Below are 12,871 nucleotides of genomic sequence, written 5' to 3'. Positions count from 1 at the left end.
ATTGAGGGGGATAATAAACATGGGCCAACATGTGTAAGGGGCGGCCATCATGCCATAAGGATTGAACCCGTTTGTTGCCAGCGTGACACGTACATTACGAGCCTCATCGGATTTCAGACGATGTTTGTCATTAAAGCTGGTCCATGCTTCACCATCAGATGGATGTACCATCTTGTCAGGATTGTACTGTTTGCCATTCTTGTGCCACGTCATCTGTTTTGCGGTTTCCTCGGTCATGAATAGCCTTTGAAGCCTCGACACGAAGGGAAGGTGCCGTAAGACTCGGGCGGGTATCTTAAGCTGCCTCTTCTAGCCACAACCATCACCAGACTCTACCTCTAGGAACCTGGAGGCTTTACACTTCGGACAGTACTTTGCCTCCTTGTTTTCTTCCTGAAATAGGACACACCCATTCGGACAAGCATATATCTGCTCATACGGCATCTTCAGTGCTTTAAGGAGCTTATGTGCCTTGTACATGGTCTTCGGCAACATGTGGTCCTTTGGAAGCAGGGTGCCAACCATGGCCAACACCTTATCGAAGCCTTCTCGACTCATGTTCAAATCGGACTTCAACCCCATCAAGCGACTAATGGCATCCAGCTGAGAGACCTCAGAATGAGTGTGAAGGGGTTTCGCCACCGAGTCCATCATGTACTTGAACGCATCTATGGCTGCCTGCATCTCTGCCTCCTCACGTCCTTCAGCAAACTGTGCTTGGTGAACGTCATCTACCATGTCTGCTACCCCGGCATTAGCATCAAAAGCCTTGACGCGTGGTCTCACCACCTCCTCTCTCATACGATCGGCTTCACCATGGTAGACCCATCGGGTGTAGTTCGGTGTAAACCCATTCTTGTGCATATGTATACCCATGACTTCCTGGTTTTGCATTCTCCTATTACCACACTTGCTGCAGGGACACAAAGCCATCTTGTTGTCGTAACATGACGAGGTACTTGCGGGGAAAGTGTATTTAAATTATATAAAATCCAAACGAAGTCCGAAAATCACGAAACTTGTCTGGGTTTTAGGCATCCGACATCACAACTTGCTCAAAACTTTCTCAATTTTTTACCACGGCCTCCGCATGTGATAAAAAGACACCTCGACAAGTTTCGTGATTTTTGGACTTCGTTTGGATTTTATATAATTTAAATACACTTTCCCCGCAAGTACCTCATCATGTTACGACAACAAGATGCTCGTAATTTCATGTGAGTTCCTAGATACGGCCTCAACATACGCTAAACATCATGAATACCATTTTTTGAATGACCAAATTCCATTATTGCATGTACCTGCAGTTCAAATTTGGAATATTCGAAAAAATTCAATGAAACAAAAATAATTAAGGAAATATAGTAAAAAACTCAAAATTGTCCCAAATTTTGAAATGGAGATATAATTACTGTAGCAAGACCCCACAAAAAAATGGGACAAAAAATAAAAAAAAATTAATTTGCCGAGTGCCAGAGCACGTGGCACTCGACAAAGAATTTTTTAAAAAATAAAAAAAATTCTTTGCCGAGCGCCAAACGGCGGGGCGCTCGGCAAAGGCTTACGGCAGGTGGCCACCGTCACGCCGGCCACCTTTGCCGATGGCCGGAATTTGTCGAGCGCCCAGCACTCGACAAATTTTTTTTGTCGACGGCCAATCTTTGCCGAGCGCCCGGCACTTTGCCGACGGCATTTCTTTGCCGAGTGCCGCTGGGTCTGGCTCTCGGCAAAGACTGCCTTTGCCGAGTGCCCGATGGAATGCACTCGGCAAACTATTTTGCACTCGGCAAAGTAGTTCTCTCCGGTAGTGCACACGCTATGACTGGAGCTAGGAGAAGAAGGGAGAATAGAGCATGCACGCACAATATAAGACACCAGCGTTGGCCGAAGCCTTGTCTGTGAGATGTCAAATCTGAGCTCTCTTTACTGAGTTATTGTGGCAGTCTATTTATACAACTCTATCCATCTAGTCCTAGTACAACGCACATGCTATAACAGTAACTAGATAACATACATGGCTGACTCTGTGCCGGCCACTGCACGTGCCTACAGTGCTGCAGGTGAGCCGTGCGGCGCCTGCACCTGCAGCGGCTACATTATCACAGTAGGAGGCCTTTTGACGCCGTCTTCCCTCGCTGTGTTCACACAAGATAGCAGTAGATTATCTAACAGGCTAGACCCGCATGGTGGCTTCTGGCCAGAGGACGGCGAGGGCCACCGTGCCGATGACGCCATACTCCTGTCGAAGGACCCGGCACGCTACAATGCCTTCTTCTACTGCAACCCCACCGCCTTTGTGGTGTCTCTGGTAGTCATCCTCATGGTCCAGAAAGAGAAGCTGGTCAAGAGCCACACCTTGCTAGTGGCCATGACGCTGGACATGTTTGCTCTCATCAGCGCCTACGCCGGGAGTGGTCGGGATCTCAGGACATCCGTTCATGTCGTGGCACTGGCTGGGGCCATCCTAGTCTGCGTTTTTGTACATGTTCTCCTCTTCACGTTGGGGTCGACTGACATCGCTGCCAAAGTGCCTGAGAAGAAGCACAAGCGGCTACTACTGGTAGCCATCTTGGTCGCCACCATCACCTACCAAGTTGGGCTAGCTCCACCGGGAGGGTTCTGGAATGAGGATGACAGCCGCCGCCACGCGGGGGACGCCGTCCTCCTAGACAAATTCCCGTGCCACCGCTTCAAGGCCTTCTACTCCAACACGGTGAGCTTCATGGCGTCCATTGCGCTCATCCTCCTCCTCATCAACCCCATCCTCTCCCGCCTTGCCATACGGTGCTACGCTCTCTACGCGTGCTAGGTGGTTGGTCTGTTATAGCCTCATGGCAGCTTACGCCGTCGCGAGCGCTCGAAAACTGCGTACATCCATCTTCGTGTGTGTGCTCATCGCCGCGGTGATTGCCTTCGTCCTTGTCAACACCATCATGCTCACTATTTTTAAGATGAGGATGACGGCTCGGGCTGGTGAGGCAGCCACTAGTACTGCGGCACCGTCGTCGTCGTCCATGGCTCCGCAACAACCAAGACACCCCTAGGAGATAGAGTACCGCGATGAAGTGTACGCCAAACGCAAGTACCTAATGCTGCTCGGAATCCTGGCTGCAAGTGTCACATACCAGGCCAGCCTAGCTCCACCGGGCGGCCTTTAGCAGGACGACGGCGGCGCTGGTACCCACCGGCGCCGTGAGGCTGGGAACCCGGTGCTGCACGACACCAACCCGCGGCGCTACCGCGTCTTTTTCTATAGCAACTCCACCTCCTTCGTCGCCTCCATTGTCACCATTACCCTGCTGCTGTAGCAGATCCTGCGGAGGCACCGTCGACAAACCATGAGCTGCTCCTGCTAGCGAACACAGCCGTGGTCCTGGACCTGCTGGGCCTCCTGGTGGCCTACGCGGCTGGCAGCACCAGGGAGTGGGGGAATGTCTGTTGGAACTGACGATGACCACCGAGTTCACGATCTTGGAGTTGGCTTACAGCCGATCCGGCTTGTTACCACAAGCCTGTGCTCCCACAGGTCCCAGGTTCACCGGAGCTACAACATATAAGGTCTTTGGGCCTTACTCACCCAAAAGACTAGCCTTATAGGTGATGGTTCTCCCACCTTATATGTTGTGCTCCCCCACCATCGCTACACGATGTGGGACTAAACCACAACAATCTCCCCCTTAGTCACACATCGGGGTGCCCCCGCCATATGTGACGCTCGAGATTTTTTTATCGGGTTTAGCTTTTTCTAACCTCGGGTACCGGCTCTGATATAAATTGTTGGAACCGGTGGTGACCACCGAGTTCACGATCTTGGAGCTAGCTTACAGCCGGCCCGGCTCATTACCACGAGCCTGCACTCCCACAGGTCTCAGGTCCACCGAAGCTACAACATATAAGGCATTGGGCTTACTCAAGCCAAAAGACTAGCCTAATAGGTGGGGGCTTCTTCTGCCTTATATGTTGTGCTCCCCCACCATCGCTACACGATGTGGGACTAAACCTCAACAATCTCCCCCTTAGTCACACATCGGGGTGCCCCCGCCATATGTGTGATGCTCGAGATTTTTTATTGGGTTTATCTTTTTTTTTACCATGGGCTCATGATACCAATTGTTGGAACCGGTGGTGACCACCGAGTTCCAAGATCGTGAACTCGGTGGTCACCACCGGTTCCAACAATTGGTACCGGAGCTCATGGTCAGAAAAGCTAAACCCAACAAAAAATCTCGAGAGTCACATATGGCGGGGGCATCCCGATGTGTGACTAACGGGGAGATTGTTGGGGTTTAGTCCCACATCGTACGTGTAGCGATGGTGAGGGAGCACAACATATAAGGCAGGAGAACCCTCACCTATCAGGCTAGTCTTTTGGGTTGAGTAAGGCCTAAAGGCCTTATATGTTGTATCTCCGGTGGACCTGGGTCCTGTGGGAGCGCAGGCTCGTGGTAACGAGCCGGACCGGCTATAAACCAGCTCCAAGATCGTGAACTCGATGATCACCATCGGTTCCAACAATATCGTCGTCTTGCCCCTCCTGGTTTTGCTCTTCATGGCTATCCACGTCGCGGTTTGGTTGTTCGGCGAGAGACGCCGCTGCGCTGCCGGTGATGACGGAGGAGCAAGTACTAGTAATGGTCGGATTGGAGACCAACTAGAAAATGGTCATCACCAGTCTTCCCATGTTCAGGACGTCGTTTAGTTTATTGCGCTAGCCATTCCAAATTATAATAAGTCGTGTTGCTTTTTTAGGTAACATAGTTTTTGCTACGTAGATAAAAACTATGTTTGTAAGAAAACCCATATACTTGACTTACAAGTTACAACTGTTGGAAGGTGGCAGTAGTAGTAGACTAGTAACAAATACTTCAGTTTTTATGTGTGCCAGTTACATCAGCGTCATGTGCACGGTTAGCTCATTTAGGTTAGAGCTTTTAGGATTTTATAATGGATCATGGATCGATTCTTCTTCTTGTTTTTCTGTAGTAACTATGAGCAAAATTACCGACCCCCTTCATCGGTATATGCACACAGCATAAGAAAATATTAAATTAATTCTCGCTACATAGAGGTTCCAGCTCAAGAAGAAAAAAGAACATACTCCCTCCATTCCAAATTATAAGTCATTCCAAGAATCTTAGCGAGTCAAAGCATCTCAAGTTTGACTAAAATTATAGAGAGAATTATAAAGATTTTTGACATCAAATAGGTATATTATGAAAATGTAATTGATGAAGAATCTAATGATACTTAGTTGGCGTCATAAATGTTATTGTCTTATTATATAAATTTGGTCAAACTTGAGATGCTTGGACTCTCCAAGATTCTTTGAATGACTTATAATTTAGGACGGAGGCAGTAGTTTAGAAATTAGCCTATTATAAATCTGTACCCATTCTTCCCACACCTCGTTAGTTCTAACAATGATCATTAGCCCAAGTACTCCCTCCATTTCAAATCATAAGTCATTCCAAGAATCTTGGAGAGTCAAATGATCTCAAGTTTGATCAAAATTATAAAGAGAATAACAAAGATTTGTGTGATCAAATAGGTATACTATAAAAATATAATTAATGAAGAATCTAATGATAGTTAGTTGGCATCATAAATGTTATTATCTTATCGTATAAATTTGGTCAAACTTAAGATGCTTTGACTCTCAAAAATTCTTGGAATGACTTATACAAAGCATCTGAAAATAACTAGCAGTATAGTATCCTTTGTGTTTGCCGTAAACAGTGTAACATAAAAGGAAGATAAACACAAACATATTGTCAAAACGAATCAGAAACACATGATTTGTATATTTTCCTTTCCAGCCTGGACTATGTAAGTTTTCAGGGTTGTTATCTCAAAGCTTAATATGTCCATTAGAAACTTCAAAGTATCCACTGCTCTTGTCTATATATTTCTTCCAAAATTCACGCATTGATGACAGCCACAGTTTTCAGAGTTGTTGAAGCTCTGAGCCCAATGTAGTGTGGTGCAGGATCCTTTTGTTTTTGTAGCAAGTTTTGGTTGGGTGGGCTTAGCGTTTGTAATGTTCATCTCTCAACTAGCTATGGACCGTCCGAGCCATAATCTTGGATTGTTAAAACAACAATAATCTTAGGCTAGCACAAACAAGAATAACCAGCTAGCCAATAAGATTTGTCCCATGGCAGCGGAAAGCTGGCCGTGAAATTTTAAATTGAGATCGTACAAATTTAGTACTTCTACTTGTGTTCATTGAGCACTAAGACAGAAATTTTAAATCAAGTGAGAACAACTACCGATGTTTGAAATGGGGATGTTGTCTCGATGAGCATGGGGACTGGATCTTCTGCTCTTATCCACTGAACCTTGGTTTAGTCCGGCCGCTAGTCCTTTGTCTAGCTCCATATTGGGCTAGATAGCAATGCAGAGTTTCCCGATGGTGGACCTCAGTGGACACCTAGCAGATTTGTCCCCATTTTAAATTATATTTTAAAGCTAATCCTGTACCCTTTCTGTAAGACACTGTGTTTTTAGCAACATTTAAATATCACTAAAATTTAATTTTTCAATTTTATATGAAGTTTAGTTAGGCAATTTGGGCCAACTAGATTTTTATAAAAATTAAAATAAATAAAACCGTATTGATATGGTTCAGTACATGCACTACAAAACATGCATTGGCCTTAAATAGATGTGACGGGTCATGACATCCCATGAAAGATGCGTCTCTGAACCTATTATGCATGGTTTAGCCATGCTTTAAAAAAAAAGTGTTACAGTACCCGTCACATCGAATCTTGCGATATATACATAGAGCAGTAAATATAGACGAAAAAAACTAATTGCACAGTTTGGTTGGAAATCGCGAGACAAACATTTTGAGTCTAATTAGTCCATGATTGAACACTATTTATCAAATAAAAACGAAAAGTGCTACAATACCTAGATTCTAACTTTTCCTCCAGCTAAACACAGCCTTAGTACATGCACTACAAAAACACTGCCCAAAAATCCTAAAATCATAGCTTTTCTATCCACTGGGTCTCTTCGTCCTCCCCTACATCCTTGACTAGTGGCGGTGGCAGCATGGATGCAGCCATGACTATATATGGCTTCGTGTGGAGGGGTTAGGCTGGGCTGGCACAGGCTCGTTGGGTTCATTTACATCGTGGCAGGCAATAGCTACTTATTTAGGGCCTGTTTGGTATGGCTCTGACTCCTCTAAAAACAACTCTGGCTCTGGATTTTGTGCTGGAGCAGATTCTCTGGTAGAGCTGGAGCTGTTTTGGGAAACCGTTTGGCTGAATAGCTTCTCATGTCTGTTATGATAGGGACAATGTCCAAAATGCCCCTGGCTGCTCATGTCTCTCCAGCCCCCACGCCGCGCTACCGTCGACCATCCCCTGTCTGTGCAGCCGTCTGCCATCCCCGGTCGGTCCGTGCCGTCGTCGGCCCTCCTCGGGCACGAGCCACCTCCTGCGCCCGCGCCCGGCTACGGGCCACCTCTTGCGGCAACGCCTGGCCACGTGCCGCCGGCCGGGGGCGCTCCCGGCCATGCGCCACCGCCCAGCCACGCGTCGGCGCTCGGGGTCAGTGCTGGCCAACCGGGGCGTGCAGCCGGCCATGCGCCACCGCCTGGGACCATCTTGCCTCTCGGGCTGCCGTGCATCCATGGAGGGAGGACGGAGCTGCTGTGTATCCATGGCTCGCCTGATGCAAACGACCAGATAAGGTTTGGATGGGGGAGACGATGGCAGATTCTCTGTTATTTCTCGTGAACTTTAGGGGCAAAGATGTACCTTGTCTGCTGTGTCTGACAAGGAGCCGATGAAAGCTACAATTTTTGGCTCCGGCTGACTGCACTCGCAACAGAGAGCGCAAAACCCGTGGCTCCTTCATGGGAGCACCAACCTTTCTACCTATTTGGCTGCGGGAGCCAAAAAACAGATCTTGGAGCTGGGTGAGAATCCCTACCAAAGGGACCCTTAAGTTGAACCAATCTCCTATCATTTTCTCATATGGGATTAATCCTTTTTTTCTTTAAAAAGCCATCGACAAGAGCATGCCAGACATATATTGATAGAGAAGAAACCAAATACTATAAAAAGAAAAGAAAAGGAAAACCTCAACACTCACAAACGTGACAACAAGACCACCACCAAAATAAAGCAACACAGGCGAAAACCACGAAGGCAATAACCGCGAAACGCCACCCTGTATGCCACAGGAAACAATCTTTGTAACAGGAAAAGGGAAGGAGGTTTCCACAGCGAATCATCCAAGAAGAGGAAATGACACCCATAGGTGCTACAAATGCCAATAAGAGAATCAACGTTTTTCAACCCAAACTCCTATAGGGGCAGATGCCTCATTGCAATACCTTCTACAAGGCGTCGCCATTGTCGGCAAGAGCCAAAGCCTTGGCAGTGCTTTCACCCCAAAGACCCCAACCCCTACACCAAATCCTGCCAAGCCATAGTAACTGCCACCAACAGGAGATTGCTGAGGCAGCGACGAGGTCACAAGCATGCATGACCTAGCGCAGCCACACCGGGCCACAAGGGCTGCCTCCATCGTGCATGACATCGGCCACCAAACGAGGCCATCACTTGCTCCTGCACCAAGCCAAGGGAGTCGCCAACGCTACTGGTCGTTGTTGTCTATGAAGCTTGTAGAGAAAGCAACACTACGTCATATACTATTTGTAGGGCCGGTTTGCCCAGCCGCTCCTACCCAAGCGCCTCTACAAATCATGCATTTGTAGGGGCGGTTCCCAAACCGCCCCTACAAATCGATTTATAGAGGCGGCTGGTGTTATCAGCCGCCCCTATAAATTGATTTGTAGGGACGGCTGGTAACACCAGCTGCCTCTACAAAATCGATTTATAGGGGCGGCTGTAGTATCAGCTGCCCCTATAATACCTGTTTATAGGGGCGGTTCAGTCTAGAATCGCCCCTACAGTATATTTTTTACAAAAAAAATATTAAATTTACAATTCAAATTCGACCAGAACATATATTTTTCATGCACAACTCCATCATGACTTATCTTCTTCTGCGATTGTACTGAAACTCAATGACAATACACATTTATTTATACCAGATTATAACAAATATTCCATGACTTTTAGGTGGACAGTTTAGTCCAGATAAATGAAACAATAAATTTCATCTATTAAATTTTCCAATAATCGTAATAACATTTCATAGTGACTATAATTTTTATGTGAAAGACCACATAATAACAAAATCAATGGCGCTCAGATCTAGCAATAGAACATCACAAAATTAGAAGCTTCTAATAATCCTTCCACTTGCAGAGTTGCAATCACACATCAGGTCAATGTAGCACTAAAGCAGTCTGAAAATGGAATTCGTAATTCAGTTGGTCACACATGACATATCTATTTAAGGGTAGCAGCAGTAATAATTCAGCTTAAGCTAGAGATCAGATGCATACTGGAGCTGGTGGCTGGACTAAGGCAGAAGTACTTTGTTCCCATCATTACTGCATACAAGAAAGATGCTTTGATTAGCAAACCAAGTTATACAGTTGGATTTGGTACTCTCTAGCCAGGTACTCAAGTTACCAGAGAGCAATAGAAAAATAAAATTATAAAATTAGAAATTCAGACCACACTTACATTGCAGGCAATAGTGCTATTATTTTAGATATCCAATGTAACTAAACAAATAAGGACAGTAATTAAATACCTGAGTACAAGCATAGACCTTTTCTGTACCAAATTTTAAATCCTTGGGAAGTTTTATGGTAAAACAGTACCACTATATTCAGTATCACTTAAAGTATTCAATTAACCCTATTTGTTCCTGCACTATGCCAACATCAGGGTACAGATAGATAATACTCTTACATGACTAGATTCCACAAGTTGAATCCAGAGTAGGTGGTGAATCTACTAATAATTAAACTTGATCTGGAAAATTTTGAGACCATGAGATGTAAGAAGACAGTTACATAGCAGCCTCTCACATTATTTGCCCTCTATCTACAGTGAAGTTGGTAAAGCATCCCATACCCAGGCTCAAGCCCTCATGCTCGCAAGTCGTTTGAGTATCCCTAAGGCCATGTTTGGTTAATACCCTCCACAATCCGAACAAGCCCTAAAGCGTTCAGTACTGCTCTGTATTAAGATAAAGCAAAAAACCTGTAACCTGTGGTCAAGTTCTTTTTTCCTACCATGACGTTATTATATAATGGAATACAATAAGAACTGATATTTCATTCAGTATGCCATCCAAGCATTTTTTTTAGATGCAGACAGCTTGGCAAAACTAGGGGTACCCCCATCCAGCGGCATGAACCTATCCAACACTTGCTAGTTTATTGTGTGTTCACAAGACATGTATGGTTTGCCATGTTTCAGCAGGTCAGGCTGTAATCAGCGGCTCCTTAGCCTGGAATAAGGATTCTCTCTAGCCTTTCCATGTCATCCTTCTCTTATCAGTACTTTATCAGAAAAACACATATGGCATGCTGATGTTGCATCTTACAACTCAGACATGAAGACACTCCACATGGTTTTTGTGCTCAATAAAACCAATCGACGCTGAGATAGGAAATAAAATAGTAAAATAGGAGTGTTCATGTAGCATCTTACCACTTGTACAAGGAGGCATTTCAAGTATGGTTTCTTTGCTCGACGTAACCGCTTTCATTAATCCTGAGGTAGTGCTCAACCCACTGATCCACGTTGCCTTTGCAATTTTGAAAAAAACACTTCAATGAGCTTGGGAGCAGGTTCAATATCAGAATCTTCCATGTTTTCGTCTATCATAATCTACAAGCAATGGCGCTTCTCAGCAAAAGTAGTAGCACTATTATCAGCTTTATCTAAGTACTCCCCAGAAAAAAAAACGCTTTCAATTCACATGTGGAAGTCATCACCATTGTTTTGCAATCACTGTCCCTGTTCAATCACACAAATTCACACCTGGATAAAAAGGAAGCTTCCTCTTTTTAATTTTTGAACGAATTGGCAAGAGATTGTGCCCAATTCATAGAATAGAGAAGAGTTTGTTACAGGAACAAACTCATATATACATATGCTAGATGCTACTGATGATCTTCCAATCTAAGTTACTTATGTCAAATAGAGCAATTCCAGTTAGAAAAAATGATAGTGGAAAATGCATCCCTCTATACAGATAAACATATGCTACTGATGATCTTCCAATCTAAGTTACTTATGTCAAATACAACAATTCCAGTTAGCAAAAATGATAGTGGAAAATGCATCCCATCCCTCTATACATATAACTGATATTTCCACCAATCCACAGCAGTATAGTACTCCAAGTTAGTTTGTGATCAAAACTACTGCACAACTTTTGAGTCATTCACCATTACTTTGCTAATTAGTAGTACTGCAGTAGCACCCTCTCTTTCAGAAGGATTCAGACAGAGGCACTCACCCTCTCTATAATCGACTCTATCTACAATTTACTGCATACTATGCACGGAGCGTTCAGATTCCTCACCCAACCATCTCAAATCTCCGATTAGTAGATTAACCAATCAAGATGCATGAACAAACGCATACCTCTCCACGTCCAGTCAGGGTGAGCCCTCGATGGTAGGATCTCCAGGGGCGATGTGGAGACGTCCTCTTGTACTGCTGACCAATAGCAGCAGCGCCGGCGGCGAGCTTGACAGTTAGGGTTGCGGTACCGTCTCCGGATCCAAGCCCGCGCGGCCGCCGCCACCTACGGCTTCCTGCGAGGTTCCACCGCAGTCTCATGTCCCGAGCCACGCGTTCGCCGCCACCCGCGGCCTCCGCCGTCGGCTCATGGCCCGAGTCTGCACAGCCACCACCGCCGCCCATGGTCTCTGGCCAGATCCACGAGGCCTAGTCTCCTAGATCGGCGTAGACGCCGCCACCGCCCGTGGCCTACCTAGTCCGTGCGGCCACCGCCTCCTAGGCCTGGCTGTCCGATGCGGCTCCCTCGATCTACGCCGCTGCAGCTCACGGACAGAGGAGCAAGGAGGCCGGCGCCGCTGGTGTCAGAGGGAGAGAGAGCGCGTGCGGAAGGAGGCCGGCGGCGGCAAGTGCGGGTGCCAAACCCTAGCCAGTGTGCACCCTCTGTTTTATATGTGTGCATGTACACTGTAGCGCCTCTTGGGTGGACAGAAAGTGAAAGGTCCTAATATGGCTAGAGGGGGGGTGAATAGCCTATTTAAAAATCTACAAATCAACTAGAGCAATTTGATCAGTATAACAAATAGCGTAATGTAAACTTGCTCTAGCTCTACAAGGGTTGCAAGCCACCTATCCAACAATTCTAGTTGCAATGATTACTTAGGCACACAAACTTACTATGTAATTACTCACTAAGAGCTCTCAACCTTGCTACTCTAAAGAGCTCAACTAGATGAATATAAATAATAAAGCAAGATCTCAATTCTAATTACACTAAAGAGCTTGTGTCAACTAGTTTGCAAGAATGTAAACAAGCAAGTAGGGTGATTATACCGCCGTGTAGGGGATGAACCAATCACAAGATGAATATATAGCCAATCACCGGGAGAATGCCAAAGACAAGAGACAATCGATTTTCTCCCGAGGTTCACGTGCTTGCCAACACGCTACGTCCCCGTTGTGTCGACCAACACTTAGTGGTTTGGCGGCTAAGAGGTGTTTCACAAACCTCGTCGACACGATTGGACACCGCAAGAACCGACCCACAAGTGAGGTAACTCAATGACACGAGCAATTTACTAGAGTTACCTTTCGGCGCTCCGCCGGGGAAGGTACAACTCCCCTCACAATCACCGAAGGCGGCCACAAACAATCACCAACTCGTGCCGATCCTTCACCGCTGCTCCAACCGTCTAGGTGGTGGCAACCACCAAGAGAAACAAGCGAAATCCGCAGCG

General features: G+C 46.0%; 1 pseudogene; it reads left to right on the top strand.

Moving 5' to 3' along the window:
- The first annotated feature begins 2,320 nt into the window (after positions 1–2,320).
- On the top strand, positions 2,321–7,751 carry LOC136548421 (uncharacterized; annotated as a pseudogene).
- The last annotated feature ends 5,120 nt before the right edge of the window (positions 7,752–12,871 follow it).

Source organism: Miscanthus floridulus, chromosome 4 (assembly GCF_019320115.1).
Source record: "Miscanthus floridulus cultivar M001 chromosome 4, ASM1932011v1, whole genome shotgun sequence".
NCBI classification, from domain to species: Eukaryota; Viridiplantae; Streptophyta; class Magnoliopsida; order Poales; family Poaceae; genus Miscanthus; species Miscanthus floridulus.
Note: the sequence above shows the minus strand (reverse complement) of the source record. Positions and strands in the feature narration are given on the sequence as shown.